The 17902-nt window shown below is 42.2% G+C and overlaps 1 pseudogene; it reads left to right on the forward strand.

The window, feature by feature from the left end:
* The window catches only part of LOC115169228 (macrophage mannose receptor 1-like), a 66092-nt pseudogene that overhangs the window by 16556 nt on the left and 31634 nt on the right, over positions 1–17902 (forward strand).

Below are 17902 nucleotides of genomic sequence, written 5' to 3' on the forward strand. Positions count from 1 at the left end.
ATATTTTACAGGTTACATAAAACTACATCAGACAGTATATTTTACAGGTTACATATAACTACATCAGACAGTATATTTCATATTTTACAGGTTACATATAACTACATCAGACAGTACATTTTATATTTTACAGGTTACATATAACTACATCAGACAGTATATTTTATATTTTACAGGTTACATATAACTACATCAGACAGTATATTTTATACTTTACAGGTCACATTTAATTACATCAGACAGTATATTTTATATTTTACAGGTTACATATAACTACATCAGACAGTATATTTTATATTTTACAGGTTACATATAACTACATCAGACAGTATATTTTATATTTTACAGGTTACATATAACTACATCAGACAGTATATTTTATACTTTACAGGTTACATTTAATTACATCAGACAGTATTTTTTATATTTTACAGGTTACATATAACTACATCAGACAGTATATTTTATATTTTACAGGTTACATATAACTACATCAGACGGTATATTTTATATTTTTCAGGTTACATATAACTACATCAGACAGTATATTTTATACTTTACAGGTTACATATAACTACATCATACAGTATATTTTATATTTTACAGGTTACATATAACTACATCAGACAGTATATTTTACAGGTTACATATAACTACATCAGACAGTATATTTTATATTTTACAGGTTACATATAACTACATCAGACAGTATATTTTATATTTTACAGGTTACATAAAACTACATCAGACAGTATATTTTACAGGTTACATATAACTACATCAGACAGTATATTTCATATTTTACAGGTTACATATTTCTACATCAGACAGTACATTTTATATTTTACAGGTTACATATAACTACATCAGACAGTATATTTTATATTTTACAGGTTACATATAACTACATCAGACAGTATATTTTATATTTTACAGGTTACATATAACTACATCAGACAGTATATTTTATATTTTACAGGTTACATATAACTACATCAGACAGTATGTTTTATACTTTACAGGTTACATATAACTACATCAGACAGTATATTTTATATTTTACAGGTTACATATAACTACATCAGACAGTATATTTTATACTTTACAGGTTACATATAACTACATCAGACAGAATATTTTATATTTTACAGGTTACATATAACTACATCAGACGGTATATTTTATATTTTACAGGTTACATATAACTACATCAGACAGTATATTTTATACTTTACAGGTCACATTTAATTACATCAGACAGTATATTTTATATTTTACAGGTTACATATAACTACATCAGACAGTATATTTTATATTTTACAGGTTACATATAACTACATCAGACAGTATATTTTATATTTTACAGGTTACATATAACTACATCAGACAGTATATTTTATACTTTACAGGTTACATTTAATTACATCAGACAGTATATTTTATATTTTACAGGTTACATATAACTACATCAGACAGTATATTTTATATTTTACAGGTTACATATAACTACATCAGACAATATAATATATTTTTTACAGGTTTATTATAATTACATCAGACAGTATATTTTATACTTTACAGGTTACATATAACTACATCATACAGTATATTTTATACTTTACAGGTTACATATAACTACATCAGACAGTATATTTTATATTTTACAGGTTACATATAACTACATCAGACGGTATATTTTATATTTTACAGGTTACATATAACTACATCAGACAGTATATTTTATACTTTACAGGTCACATTTAATTACATCAGACAGTATATTTTATATTTTACAGGTTACATATAACTACATCAGACAGTATATTTTATATTTTACAGGTTACATATAACTACATCAGACAGTATATTTTATATTTTACAGGTTACATATAACTACATCAGACAGTATATTTTATACTTTACAGGTTACATTTAATTACATCAGACAGTATATTTTATATTTTACAGGTTACATATAACTACATCAGACAGTATATTTTATATTTTACAGGTTACATATAACTACATCAGACAATATAATTTATATTTTACAGGTTACATATAATTACATCAGACAGTATATTTTATACTTTACAGGTTACATATAACTACATCAGACAGTATATTTTATACTTTACAGGTTACATATAACTACATCAGACAGTATATTTTACAGGTTACATATAACTACATCAGACGGTATATTTTATATTTTACAGGTTACATATAACTACATCAGACAGTATATTTTATACTTTACAGGTCACATTTAATTACATAAGACAGTATATTTTATATTTTACAGGTTACATATAACTACATCAGACAGTATATTTTATATTTTACAGGTTACATATAACTACATCAGACAGTATATTTTATATTTTACAGGTTACATATAACTACATCAGACAGTATATTTTATATTTTACATGTTACATATAACTACATCAGACAATATAATTTATATTTTACAGGTTACATATAATTACATCAGACAGTATATTTTATACTTTACAGGTTACATATAACTACATCAGACAGTATATTTTATACTTTACAGGTTACATATTACTACATCAGACAGTATATTTTATACTTTACAGGTTACATATAACTACATCAGACAGTATATTTTATACTTTACAGGTTACATATAACTACATCAGACAGTATATTTATACTTTACAGGTTACATATTACTACATCAGACAGTATATTTTATACTTTACAGGTTACATATAACTACATCAGACAGTATATTTTATACTTTACAGGTTACATATAACTACATCAGACAGTATATTTACAGGTTACATATAACTACATCAGACAGTATATTTTATATTTTACAGGTTACATATAACTACATCAGACGGTATATTTTATATTTTACAGGTACATATAACTACATCAGACAGTATATTTTATACTTTACAGGTCACATTTAATTACATCAGACAGTATATTTTATATTTTACAGGTTACATATAACTACATCAGACAGTATATTTTATATTTTACAGGTTACATATAACTACATCAGACAGTATATTTTATATTTTACAGGTTACATATAACTACATCAGACAGTATATTTTATACTTTACAGGTTACATTTAATTACATCAGACAGTATATTTTATATTTTACAGTTACATATAACTACATCAGACAATATAATTTATATTTTACAGGTTACATATAATTACATCAGACAGTATATTTTATACTTTACAGGTTACATATAACTACATCAGACAGTATATTTTATACTTTACAGGTTACATATTACTACATCAGACAGTATATTTTATACTTTACAGGTTACATATAACTACATCAGACAGTATATTTTATACTTTACAGGTTACATATAACTACATCAGACAGTATATTTTACAGGTTACATATAACTACATCAGACAGTATATTTTACAGGTTACATATAACTATATCAGACAGTATATTTTACAGGTTACATTTAACTACATCAGACAGTATATTTTACAGGTTACATATAACTATATCAGACAGTATATTTTATACTTTACAGGTTACATATAACTACATCAGACAGTATATTTTACAGGTTACATATAACTACATCAGACAGTATATTTTATACTTTACAGGTTACATATAACTACATCAGACAGTATATTTTACAGGTTACATATAACTACATCAGACATGACATTTTATTGAAAAAACCGACATATTTTCCCCAGAATCCACAACGTTCAGTAACACAGGGACACACTCACAGCCAGAGTCCCGTAAGAGTGTTAATATAGAAGGCTGTGTTCCCCAACAAGGTCACATAGGGAGGCAAGATGGCAGACACACTAATATAGTAAAATCCTTGGGGTCTTATTAAACCCACGTCACACTGAGCTACATACAGTACCCACAGTAACCACTATCCCCTTTTCAGAGCTCTTTACCATCGAAGGAAACGCGTTTGGCCGTCCCTGTCAGTTTCCTTTCCGGTACAAAGACCAATGGTATGGAGACTGCACCTCGATAGACTCCTCTGATAGACGGCTTTGGTGTGCCATTGAAACAAACTACCAAGACAATGAATTGTGGGGCGTCTGTCCATCTAAATGTGAGTATTACATCTGCTACTTACTCTGTGTTAATCTACACAGTTGTTAAATACTTTTCTCTCTCTCTCACTCTCTCTCTCTCTCTCTCTCTCTCTCTCTCTCTCTCTCTCTTTGCCAAGGGAAGTGAAATGGATAAAAAGTGAACAGTAAATATTACACACACACAAGTTCCAAAATAATAAAGACATTTCAAATGTCATATTATGTCTATATATAGTGTCGTAACGATGTGCAAATAGTTAAAGTAGAAAAGGGAAAATATTATAATGGTGTTTGTTCTTCACTGGTTGCCCTTTTCTTGTGGCAACAGGTCACAAATCTATTACACCCAGTAGATATTCTTTGTGAGTCTGTGTAATCTGAGGCAATTATGTGTCTCTAATATGGTCATACATTTGGCAGGAGGTTAGGAAGTGCAGCTCAGTTTCCACCTCATTTTGTGGGCAGTGTGCACATAGCCTGTCTTCTCTTGAAAAGCCAGGTCTGCCTACAGCAACCTTTCTCAATAACAAGGCTATGCTCACTGAATCTGTACATCTCTCCCCCATCCCTCTGCAGCTATGGAGCATTGGCATAAGAACCCGGTCACAGGTACATTCTACCAGGTACATTCTACCTCTGCCCTGACCTGGCACCAGGCTCGGACCAGCTGCCAACAGCAGGGAGCAGACTTGGCCTCAATCACCGAACCCCACGAGCAGACCTTCGTAGCAGGTAGCGCCACCCAGTGGCCACGCTCACATTCACACCCATCAGGCGTGTCAAACTCAAGCAGTGTGTTTATTAGTGTACTGTTCATGTACTAGTGTGTTTATTTGTGTACTAATCATGTACCAGTGTGTTTATGTTAAAATAATTTTATATCTTGATGATAATAATCAATAATCAATACGCCTTGACTAATGCCCAAGGTTTGTAAGACAATGGGTTAAATAATTAGTCAAGGACTCAGCTTTCGCAAAAGGTTTCTGTAGCTTTATTCAGAGAACGTTCTGAGGTCAGGATAACAAAACAGTCATTATATAGTTCTTGCTTACTTACGCACATGCATTTACACACAAACTGTTGGTGACCTGCATCTCCCCCTTTGACTTCCCACACTGTTTATCACTACCTAGCTCAGCCTGTTCCTCTCCCTCAAGGTTAGAAACCCCTTGAAGTTTTACTCCCTTTACCATCTGGCTCCTGCTCTCTACACTAATTACATACACACATTTCTTCCCTCTACAGCCTCTACTAGATTTTCTGGGACTAATCGGACTAATCGATCCCTACATTGATCATTACATTGATTATTCATTAACCATGCTGTATGACTAATAATTCATCATGGTTTATTGATTCATTTACCTTTATTAGATAATTCTCTTATCAGTTTATTTGTGTACTGTTCATGTACTAGTGTGTTTGTGTACTGTTCATATACTAGTGTGTTTATTAGTTTGCTGTTCATGTACCAGTGTGTTTATTTGTGTACTGTTCATGTACCAGTGTGTTTATTAGTGTACTGTTCATGTACCAGTGTGTTTATTTGTGTACTATTTGTGTACATGGACTATTTATGTCATATGCAACTTTATCTCCTTGTCTTATACACACACACCACACACAACACACACACACACACACCACACACACACACACACACACCACACACACACACACACACACACACACACACACACACACACACACACAGGCCTGTATGGTAGACAGGGTGCTCCAATGTGGACGGGGCTGAATGCTCTGGAAGAGGACAGTGGGTGGCAGTGGATCAGTGGGAAGCCTCTACGCTACTTCCGCTGGGACTCTGGTGAGTACTCACCTCCACACTATTCCCTTCATGCTGCACTACTTTGGACCAGGGTCAGTTACTCTATATAGGGGACCAGGGTCAGTTACTCTATATAGGGGACCAGGGTCAGTTACACTATATAGGGGGACAGGGTCAGGTTACTCTATATAGGGGACCAGGGTCAGTTACTCGATATAGTGGACACCAGGGTCAGTTTCCTCTATATAGGGGACCAGGGTCAGTTTACACTAGTATAGGGGACCAGGGTCAGTGTACTCTATATAGGGGAACCAGGGTCAGGTACTCTAGATAGGGGACCAGGGGTCAGTTACTCTATATAGGGGACCAGGGTCAGTTACTCTATATAGGGGACCAGGGTCAAGTTACTCTATATAGGTGACCAGGGTTCAGTTACACTATATAGGGGACCCAAGGGTCAGTTACACTATATAGGGGACAGGGTCAGTTACACTAGTATAGGGACCAGGGTCAGGTTACACTATATAGGGGACAGGGTCAGTTAACTCTATATAGGGGACCAGGGTCAGTTAAATCTGTAGAGGGGAGCCAGGGTCAGTTAACTCTGTATAGGGGACCGAGGGTCAGTTACTTTGAAATAGGGGAACCAGGGTCAGTTATCTCTATATAGGGATCAGGGCAGTGCAGTTACTCTATATAGTGGGACCATGGTCAGTTACTCTATATAGGGGACCAGGGTCAGTTACTCTATATAGGGGACCAGGGTCAGTTACACTATATAGGGGACCAGGGTCAGTTACTCTATATAGTGGACCAGGGTCAGTTCCTCTATATAGGGGACCAGGGTCAGTTACACTATATAGGGGACCAGGGTCAGTTACTCTATATAGGGGACCAGGGTCAGTTACTCTATATAGGGGACCAGGGTCAGTTACACTATATAGGGGACCAGGGTCAGTTACTCTATATAGGGGACCAGGGTCAGTTACTCTATATAGGGGACCAGGGTCAGTTACACTATATAGGGGACCAGGGTCAGTTACTCTATATAGGGGACCAGGGTCTGTTACTCTATATAGGGGACCAGGGTCAGTTACACTATATAGGGGACCAGGGTCAGTTACTCTATATAGGGACCAGGGTCAGTTACTCTATATAGGGGACCAGGGTCAGTTACTCTATATAGGGGACCAGGGTCAGTTACTCTATATAGGGGACCAGGGTCAGTTACACTATATAGGGGACCAGGGTCAGTTACACTATATAGGGGACCAGGGTCAGTTACACTATATAGGGGACCAGGGTCAGTTACACTATATAGGGGACCAGGGTCAGTTACTCTATATAGGGGACCAGGGTCAGTTAATCTGTATAGGGGATCAGGGTCAGTTACTCTGTATAGGGGACCAGGGTCAGTTACTTTAAATAGGGGATCAGGGTCAGTTACTCTATATAGGGGATCAGGGTCAGTTACTCTATATAGGGGACCAGGGTCAGTTACTCTATATAGGGGACCAGGGTCAGTTACTCTATATAGAGGACCAGGGTCAGTTACACTATATAGGGGACCAGGGTCAGTTACACTATATAGGGGACCAGGGTCAGTTACACTATATAGGGGACCAGGGTCAGTTACTCTATATAGGGGACCAGGGTCAGATACTCTATATAGGGGACCAGGGTCAGTTACTCTATAAAGGGGACCAGGGTCAGTTACTCTATATAGGGGACCAGGGTCAGTTACACTATATAGGGGACCAGGGTCAGTTACTCTATATAGTGGACCAGGGTCAGTTCCTCTATATAGGGGACCAGGGTCAGTTACACTATATAGGGGACCAGGGTCAGTTACTCTATATAGGGGACCAGGGTCAGTTACTCTATATAGGGGACCAGGGTCAGTTACACTATATAGGGGACCAGGGTCAGTTACACTATATAGGGGACCAGGGTCAGTTACTCTATATAGGGGACCAGGGTCAGTTACTCTATATAGGGGACCAGGGTCAGTTACACTATATAGGGGACCAGGGTCAGTTACTCTATATAGGGGACCAGGGTCTGTTACTCTATATAGGGGACCAGGGTCAGTTACACTATATAGGGGACCAGGGTCAGTTACTCTATATAGGGGACCAGGGTCAGTTACACTATATAGGGGACCAGGGTCAGTTACTCTATATAGGGGACCAGGGTCAGTTACACTATATAGGGGACCAGGGTCAGTTACTCTATATAGAGGACCAGGTTCAGTTACTCTATATAGGGGACCAGGGTCAGTTACTCTATATAGGGGACCAGGGTCAGTTACACTATATAGGGGACCAGGGTCAGTTACACTATATAGGGGACCAGGGTCAGTTACACTATATAGGGGACCAGGGTCAGTTACTCTATATAGGGGACCAGGGTCAGTTACACTATATAGGGGACCAGGGTCAGTTACTCTATATAGGGGACCAGGTCAGTTACACTATATAGGGGACCAGGGTCAGTTACTCTATATAGGGGACCAGGGTCAGTTACACTATATAGGGGACCAGGGTCAGTTACTCTATATAGGGGACCAGGGTCAGTTACTCTATATAGGGGACCAGGGTCAGTTCCTCTATATAGGGGACCAGGGTCAGTTACACTATATAGGGGACCAGGGTCAGTTACTCTATATAGGGGACCAGGGTCAGTTACTCTATATAGGGGACCAGGGTCAGTTACTCTATATAGGGGACCAGGGTCAGTTACTCTATATAGGGGACCAGGGTCAGTTACACTATATAGGGGACCAGGGTCAGTTACACTATATAGGGGACCAGGGTCAGTTACACTATATAGGGGACCAGGGTCAGTTACACTATATAGGGGACCAGGGTCAGTTACTCTATATAGGGGACCAGGGTCAGTTAATCTATATAGGGGACCTTGGTCAGTTACTCTGTATAGGGGACCAGGGTCAGTTACTTTAAATAGGGGACCAGGGTCAGTTACTCTATATAGGGGACCAGGGTCAGTTACCCTATATAGAGGACCAGGGTCAGTTACACTATATAGGGGACCAGGGTCAGTTACACTATATAGGGGACCAGGGTCAGTTACACTATATAGGGGACCAGGGTCAGTTACTCTATATAGGGGACCAGGGTCAGATACTCTATATAGGGGACCAGGGTCAGTTACTCTATATAGGGGACCAGGGTCAGTTAATCTATATAGGGGACCAGGGTCAGTTACTCTGTATAGGGGACCAGGGTCAGTTACTTTAAATAGGGGACCAGGGTCAGTTACTCTATATAGGGGACCAGGGTCAGTTACCCTATATAGAGGACCAGGGTCAGTTACACTATATAGGGGACCAGGGTCAGTTACACTATATAGGGGACCAGGGTCAGTTACACTATATAGGGGACCAGGGTCAGTTACTCTATATAGGGGACCAGGGTCAGATACTCTATATAGGGGACCAGGGTCAGTTACTCTATATAGGGGACCAGGGTCAGTTACTCTATATAGGGACCAGGGTCAGTTACACTATATAGGGGACCAGGGTCAGTTACTCTATATAGGGGACCAGGGTCAGTTACTCTATATAGGGGACCAGGGTCAGTTACACTATATAGGGGACCAGGGTCAGTTACTTTAAATAGGGGACCAGGGTCAGTTACTCTATATAGGGGATCAGGGTCAGTTACTCTATATAGGGGACCAGGGTCAGTTACTCTATATAGGGGACCAGGGTCAGTTACTCTATATAGGGGACCAGGGTCAGTTACACTATATAGGGGACCAGGGTCAGTTACTCTATATAGTGGACCAGGGTCAGTTCCTCTATATAGGGGACCAGGGTCAGTTACACTATATAGGGGACCAGGGTCAGTTACTCTATATAGGGGACCAGGGTCAGTTACTCTATATAGGGGACCAGGGTCAGTTACACTATATAGGGGACCAGGGTCAGTTACACTATATAGGGGACCAGGGTCAGTTACTCTATATAGGGGACCAGGTCAGTTACTCTATATAGGGGACCAGGGTCAGTTACACTATATAGGGGACCAGGGTCAGTTACTCTATATAGGGGACCAGGGTCTGTTACTCTATATAGGGGACCAGGGTCAGTTACACTATATAGGGGACCAGGGTCAGTTACTCTATATAGGGGACCAGGGTCAGTTACTCTATATAGGGGACCAGGGTCAGTTACTCTATATAGGGGACCAGGGTCAGTTACTCTATATAGGGGACCAGGGTCAGTTACACTATATAGGGGACCAGGGTCAGTTACACTATATAGGGACCAGGGTCAGTTACACTATATAGGGGACCAGGGTCAGTTACACTATATAGGGGACCAGGGTCAGTTACTCTATATAGGGGACCAGGGTCAGTTAATCTGTATAGGGGATCAGGGTCAGTTACTCTGTATAGGGGACCAGGGTCAGTTACTTTAAATAGGGGACCAGGGTCAGTTACTCTATATAGGGGATCAGGGTCAGTTACTCTATATAGGGGACCAGGGTCAGTTACTCTATATAGGGGACCAGGGTCAGTTACTCTATATAGAGGACCAGGGTCAGTTACACTATATAGGGGACCAGGGTCAGTTACACTATATAGGGGACCAGGGTCAGTTACTATATAGGGGACCAGGGTCAGTTACTCTATATAGGGGACCAGGGTCAGATACTCTATATAGGGGACCAGGGTCAGTTACTCTATAAGGGGACCAGGGTCAGTTACTCTATATAGGGGACCAGGTCAGTTACACTATATAGGGGACCAGGGTCAGTTACTCTATATAGTGGACCAGGGTCAGTTCCTCTATATAGGGGACCAGGGTCAGTTACACTATATAGGGGACCAGGGTCAGTTACTCTATATAGGGGACCAGGGTCAGTTACTCTATATAGGGACCAGGGTCAGTTACACTATATAGGGGACCAGGGTCAGTTACACTATATAGGGGACCAGGGTCAGTTACTCTATATAGGGGACCAGGGTCAGTTACTCTATAAGGGACCAGGGTCAGTTACACTATATAGGGGACCAGGGTCAGTTTACTCTATATAGGGGACCAGGGTCTGTTACTCTATATAGGGGACCAGGGTCAGTTACACTATATAGGGGACCAGGGTCAGTTACTCTATATAGGGGACCAGGGTCAGTTACACTATATAGGGGACCAGGTCAGTTACTCTATATAGGGGACCAGGGTCAGTTACACTATATAGGGGACCAGGGTCAGTTACTCTATATAGAGGACCAGGTTCAGTTACTCTATAGGGGACCAGGGTCAGTTACTCTATATAGGGGACCAGGTCAGTTACACTATATAGGGGACCAGGGTCAGTTACACTTATAGGGGACCAGGGTCAGTTACACTATATAGGGGACCAGGGTCATTACTCTATATAGGGGACCAGGGTCAGTTACACTATATAGGGGACCAGGGTCAGTTACTCTATATAGGGACCAGGGTCAGTTACACTATATAGGGGACCAGGGTCAGTTACTCTATATAGGGGACCAGGGTCAGTTACACTATATAGGGGACCAGGGTCAGTTACTCTATATAGGGACCAGGGTCAGTTACTCTATATAGGGACCAGGGTCAGTTCCTCTATATAGGGGACCAGGGTCAGTTACACTATATAGGGGACCAGGGTCAGTTACTCTATATAGGGGACCAGGGTCAGTTACTCTATATAGGGACCAGGGTCAGTTACTCTATATAGGGGACCAGGGTCAGTTACTCTATATAGGGGACCAGGGTCAGTTACACTATATAGGGGACCAGGGTCAGTTACACTATATAGGGACCAGGTCAGTTACACTATATAGGGGACCGGTCAGTTACTCTATATAGGGGACCAGGGTCAGTTAATCTATATAGGGGACCAGGGTCAGTTACCTGTATAGGGGACCAGGGTCAGTTACTTTAAATAGGGACCAGGTCAGTTACTCTATATAGGGGACCAGGGTCATTACCTATATAGGGACCAGGGTCAGTTACACTATATAGGGGACCAGGGTCAGTTACCTATATAGGGGACCAGGGTCAGTTTACCTATATAGGGGACCAGGGTCAGTTACTCTATATAGGGGACCAGGTCAGTTACACTATATAGGGGACCAGGGTCAGTTACTCTATATAGGGGACCAGGGTCAGTTACTAATAGGGACCAGGGTCAGTTACTCTTATAGGGGACCAGGGTCAGTTACTTTAAAGGGGACCAGGGTCAGTTACTCTATATAGGGGACCAGGGTCAGTTACTCTATATGAGGACCAGGGTCAGTTACACTATATAGGGGACCAGGGTCAGTTACACTATATAGGGGACCAGGGTCAGTTACACTATATAGGGGACCAGGGTCAGTTACTCTATATAGGGGACCAGGTCAGATACTCTATATAGGGGACCAGGGTCAGTTACTCTATATAGGGGACCAGGGTCAGTTAATCTATATAGGGACCAGGGTCAGTTACTCTGTATAGGGGACCAGGGTCAGTTACTTAATAGGGGACCAGGGTCAGTTACTCTATATAGGGGACCAGGTCAGTTACCTATATAGGGACCAGGGTCAGTTACACTATATGGGGACCAGGGTCAGTTACTCTATATAGGGGACCAGGTCAGTACTCTATATAGGGGACCAGGGTCAGTTACTCTATATAGGGGACCAGGGTCAGTTACTCTATATAGGGGACCAGGTCAGTTACACTATATAGGGGACCAGGGTCAGTTACTCTATATAGGGGACCAGGGTCAGTTACTCTATATAGGGGACCAGGGTCAGTTACACTATATAGGGACCAGGGTCAGTTACTTTATAGGGGACCAGGGTCAGTTACTCATATAGGGGACCAGGGTCAGTTACTCTATATAGGGGACCAGGTCAGTTACTCTATATGGGACCAGGGTCAGTTACTCTATATAGGGGACCAGGGTCAGTTACACTTATAGGGGACCAGGGTCAGTTTACTCTATATAGGGACCAGGTCAGTTCCTCTATATGGGGACCAGGGTCAGTTACACTATATAGGGGACCAGGGTCAGTTACTCTATATAGGGGACCAGGGTCAGTTACTCTATATAGGGGACCAGGGTCAGTTACCTATATAGGGGACCAGGGTCAGTTACACTATATAGGGGACCAGGGTCAGTACTCTATATAGGGGACCAGGGTCAGTTACTCTATATAGGGGACCAGGGTCAGTTACACTATATAGGGGACCAGGGTCAGTTACTCTATATAGGGGACCAGGGTCTGTTACTCTATATAGGGGACCAGGGTCAGTTACACTATATAGGGGACCAGGGTCAGTTACTCTATATAGGGGACCAGGTCAGTTACTCTATATAGGGGACCAGGGTCAGTTACTCTATATAGGGGACCAGGGTCAGTTACTCTATATAGGGGACCAGGGTCAGTTACACTATATAGGGACCAGGGTCAGTTACTCTATAGGGGACCAGGTCAGTTACACTATATAGGGGACCAGGGTCAGTTACACTATATAGGGGACCAGGGTCAGTTACTCTATATAGGGGACCAGGGTCAGTTACACTATATAGGGGACAGGGTCAGTTACTCTATATAGGGACCAGGGTCAGTTACTCTTATAGGGGACCAGGGTCAGTTACTCTATATAGGGGACCAGGGTCAGTTACTCTATATAGGGGACCAGGGTCAGTTACTCTATATAGGGGACCAGGGTCAGTTACTCTATATAGGGGACCAGGGTCAGTTACACTATATAGGGGACCAGGTCAGTTACCTATATAGGGGACCAGGGTCAGTTACTATATAGGGGACCAGGGTCAGTTACTCTATATAGGGGACCAGGGTCAGTACACTATATAGGGGACCAGGGTCAGTCTCTATAAGGGGACCAGGGTCAGTTACTCTATATAGGGGACCAGGGTCAGTTACACTATATAGGGGACCAGGGTCAGTTACCTATATAGGGGACCAGGGTCAGTTACCTATATAGGGGACCAGGGTCAGTTACACTATTAGGGGACCAGGGTCAGTTACTCTATATAGGGACCAGGGTCAGTTTCTATATAGGGGACCAGGGTCAGTTACTCTATATAGGGACCAGGGTCAGTTACACTATATAGGGGACCAGGGTCAGTTACTATATAGGGACCAGGGTCAGTACTATATAGGGGACCAGGGTCAGTTACTCTATATAGGGGACCAGGGTCAGTTACTCTATATAGGGGACCAGGGTCAGTTACCTATATAGGGACCAGGGTCAGTTACTCTATATAGGGGACCAGGGTCAGTTACCTATATAGGGGACCAGGGTCAGTTACACTATATAGGGACCAGGGTCAGTTACACTATATAGGGGACCAGGGTCAGTTACTCTATATAGGGGAGCAGGGTCAGTTACTCTATATAGGGGAGCAGGGTCAGTTACTCTATATAGGGGACCAGGGTCAGTTACACTATATATAGGGAGAGTTACACTCTGTATAGGGGACCAGGGTCAGTTACTCTATATAGGGGACCAGGGTCAGTTACTCTATATAGTGGTCTACTATATACCCTGGTCCCTACTATATAGGGGACAGGGGTCAGTTACTCTATATAGGGGACAGGGGTCAGTTACTCTATATAGGGGACCAGGGTCAGTTACACTATATAGGGGACCAGGGTCAGTTACACTATATAGGGGACCAGGGTCAGTTACTCTATATAGGGACCAGGGTCAGTACTCTATATAGGGGAGCAGGGTCAGTTACTCTATATAGGGGACCAGGGTCAGTTACTCTATATAGGGGACCAGGGTCAGTTACTCTGTATAGGGGACCAGGGTCAGTTACTCTATATAGGGGACCAGGGTCAGTTACTCTATATAGGGGACCAGGGCCAGTTTACTCTATATAGGGGACCGGGTCATTACACTATATAGGGGACCAGGGTCAGTTATTATGCTATATAGGGGACCAGGGTCAGTTACACTATATAGGGGACCAGGGTCAGTTACTCTATATAGGGGACCAGGGTCAGTTACTCTATATAGGGGACCAGGGTCAGTTACTATATAGGGGACCAGGGTCAGTTACTCATAGGGGACCAGGGTCAGTTACTCTATATAGGGGACCAGGGTCAGTTACTCTATATAGGGGACCAGGGTCAGTTACACTATATAGGGGACCAGGGTCAGTTACTCTATATAGGGGACCAGGGTCAGTTACACTATATAGGGGACCAGGGTCAGTTACCTCTATATAGGGGACCAGGGTCAGTTACTCTATATAGGGGACCAGGGTCAGTTACTCTATATAGGGGACCAGGGTCAGTTACTCTATATAGGGGACCAGGGTCAGTTACTCTATATAGGGGACCAGGGTCAGTTACCTATATAGGGGACCAGGGTCAGTTACTATATAGGGGACCAGGGTCAGTTACTCTATATAGGGGACCAGGGTCAGTTACACTATATAGGGGACCAGGGTCAGTTACACTATATAGGGGACCAGTCATTCCTCTACATATAGGGGACCAGGGTCATTCCTCCTATATAGGGGACCAGGGTCAGTTCCTCTATATAGGGGACCAGGGTCATTTCACATATAGGGACCCCAGGGTCCAGTTACTCTATATAGGGGACCAGGTCAGTTACTCTATATAGGACCAGTTCAGTTACACTATATAGGGGACCAGGGTCAGTTACTCTATAGGGGACCAGGGTCAGTTACACTATATAGGGGACCAGGTAAGTTACTCTATAGAGGACCAGGGTCAGTTACTCTATATAGGACCAGGGTCAGTTACTCTATATAGGGGACCAGGTCAGTTACTCTATATAGGGGACCCAGGGTCAGTTACTCTCTATAGGGACCAGGGTCAGTTACTCTATATATGGGACCAGGGTCAGTTACACTATATAGGGGACCAGGTCAGTTACACTATATAGGGGACCAGGTCAGTTACTCTATATAGGGACCAGGGTCAGTTACTCTATATAGGGGACCAGGTCAGTTACACTATATAGGGCCAGGGTCAGTTACACTATATAGGGGACCAGGGTCATTACTCTATATAGGGGAAAAGGACCAGGTCAGTTACTATATAGGGGACCAGGGTCATTTACTCTATATAGGGACCAGGGTCAGTTACACTATATAGGGGACCAGGGTCAGTTACTCTATATGGAACCAGGTCAGTTACTCATATAGGGGACCAGGGTCAGTTTACACTATATAGGGACCAGGGTCAGTTACCTATATAGGGGACCAGGGTCAGTTACTCTATATAGGGGACCAGGTCAGTTACTCTATATAGGGGACCAGGGTCATTTACCTATATAGGGACCAGGGTCAGATACACTATATAGGGGACCAGGGTCAGTTACTCTATATAGGGGACCAGGGTCAGTTACTCTATATAGGGGACCAGGGTATTACTCTATATAGGGGACCAGGGTCATTTACTATATAGGGGACCAGGTCAGTTACTCTATATAGGGCCAGGGTCAGTTACTCTATATAGGGGACCAGGGTCAGTTACTCTAATAGGGACCAGGGTCAGTTACTCTATATAGGGACCAGGGTCAGTTACACTATATAGGGGACCGGGTCAGTTACTCTATAGGGCCAGGGTAAGTTACTCTATATAGGGACCAGGGTCAGTTACCTATATAGGGACCAGTGGTCAGTTACTCTATAGGGGACCGGGTCAGTTACTCTATATAGTGGACCGGGGTCAGTTCACTATATAGGGGACCCGGGTCAGTTACTCTATATAGGGGACCAGGGTCAGTTACTCTATATAGGGGACCAGGGTCAGTTACACTCTATATAGGGGACCAGGTCAGTTACTCTATATAGGGACCAGGGTCAGTTACACTGTATAGGGGACCAGGGTCAGTTACACTATATAGGGGACCTGGGTCAGTTACACTATATAGGGGACCAGGGTCAGTTACACTATATATTTAGGGGACCAGGGTCAGTTACTCTATATAGGGACCAGGGTCAGTTACTCTATATAGGTGACCAGGGTCAGTACTCTATATAGGGGACCAGGGTCAGTTACACTATATAGGGACCAGGGTCAGTTACTCTATATAGGGGACCAGGGTCAGATACTCTATATAGGGACCAGGGTCAGTTACTCATATATAGGACCAGGGTCAGTTACTCTATATAGGGGACCAGGGTCAGTACTCTATATAGGGGACCAGGGTCAGTTACTCTATATAGGGGACCAGTGGTCATTACTCTATATAGGGGACCAGGGTCAGTTACTCTATATAGGGGACAGGGTCAGTTACTCTATATAGGGACCAGGTCAGTTACACTATATAGGGGCCAGGGTCAGTTTACACTATATAGGGGACCAGGGTCAGTTACACTATATAGGGGACCAGGGTCAGTTACCTATATAGGGGACCAGGGTCTTACTCTATATAGGGGACCAGGGTCAGTTACTCTATATAGGGGAGCCAGGTCAGTTACTCTATATAGGGGACCAGGGTCGTTACTCTTATAGGGGACCAGGGTCAGTTACTCTATATAGGGGACCAGGGTCAGTTACTCTATATAGGGGACCAGGGCAGTTACTCTATATAGAGGACCAGGTCAGTTACACTATATAGGGGACCAGGGTCAGTTACTCTATATAGGGGACCAGGGTCAGTTACACTATATAGGGACCAGGGTCAGTTACTCTATATAGGGGACCAGGGTCAGTTACTCTATATAGGGACCAGGGTCAGTTACTCTATATAGGGGACCAGGGTCAGTTACTCTATATAGGGGACCAGGGTCAGTTCTCTATATAGGGGACCAGGGTCAGTTACTCTATATAGGGGACCAGGGTCAGTTTCACTATATAGGGGACCAGGGTCAGTTACTCTATATAGGGACCAGGGTCATTACCTATATAGGGGACCAGGGTCAGTTACACTATATAGGGGACCAGGGTCAGTTACTCTATATAGGGGACCAGGGTCATTTACTCTATATAGGGGACCAGGGTCAGTTACACTATATAGGGGACC

Source organism: Salmo trutta, chromosome 31, assembly GCF_901001165.1.
Source record: "Salmo trutta chromosome 31, fSalTru1.1, whole genome shotgun sequence".
NCBI lineage: Eukaryota > Metazoa > Chordata > Actinopteri > Salmoniformes > Salmonidae > Salmo > Salmo trutta.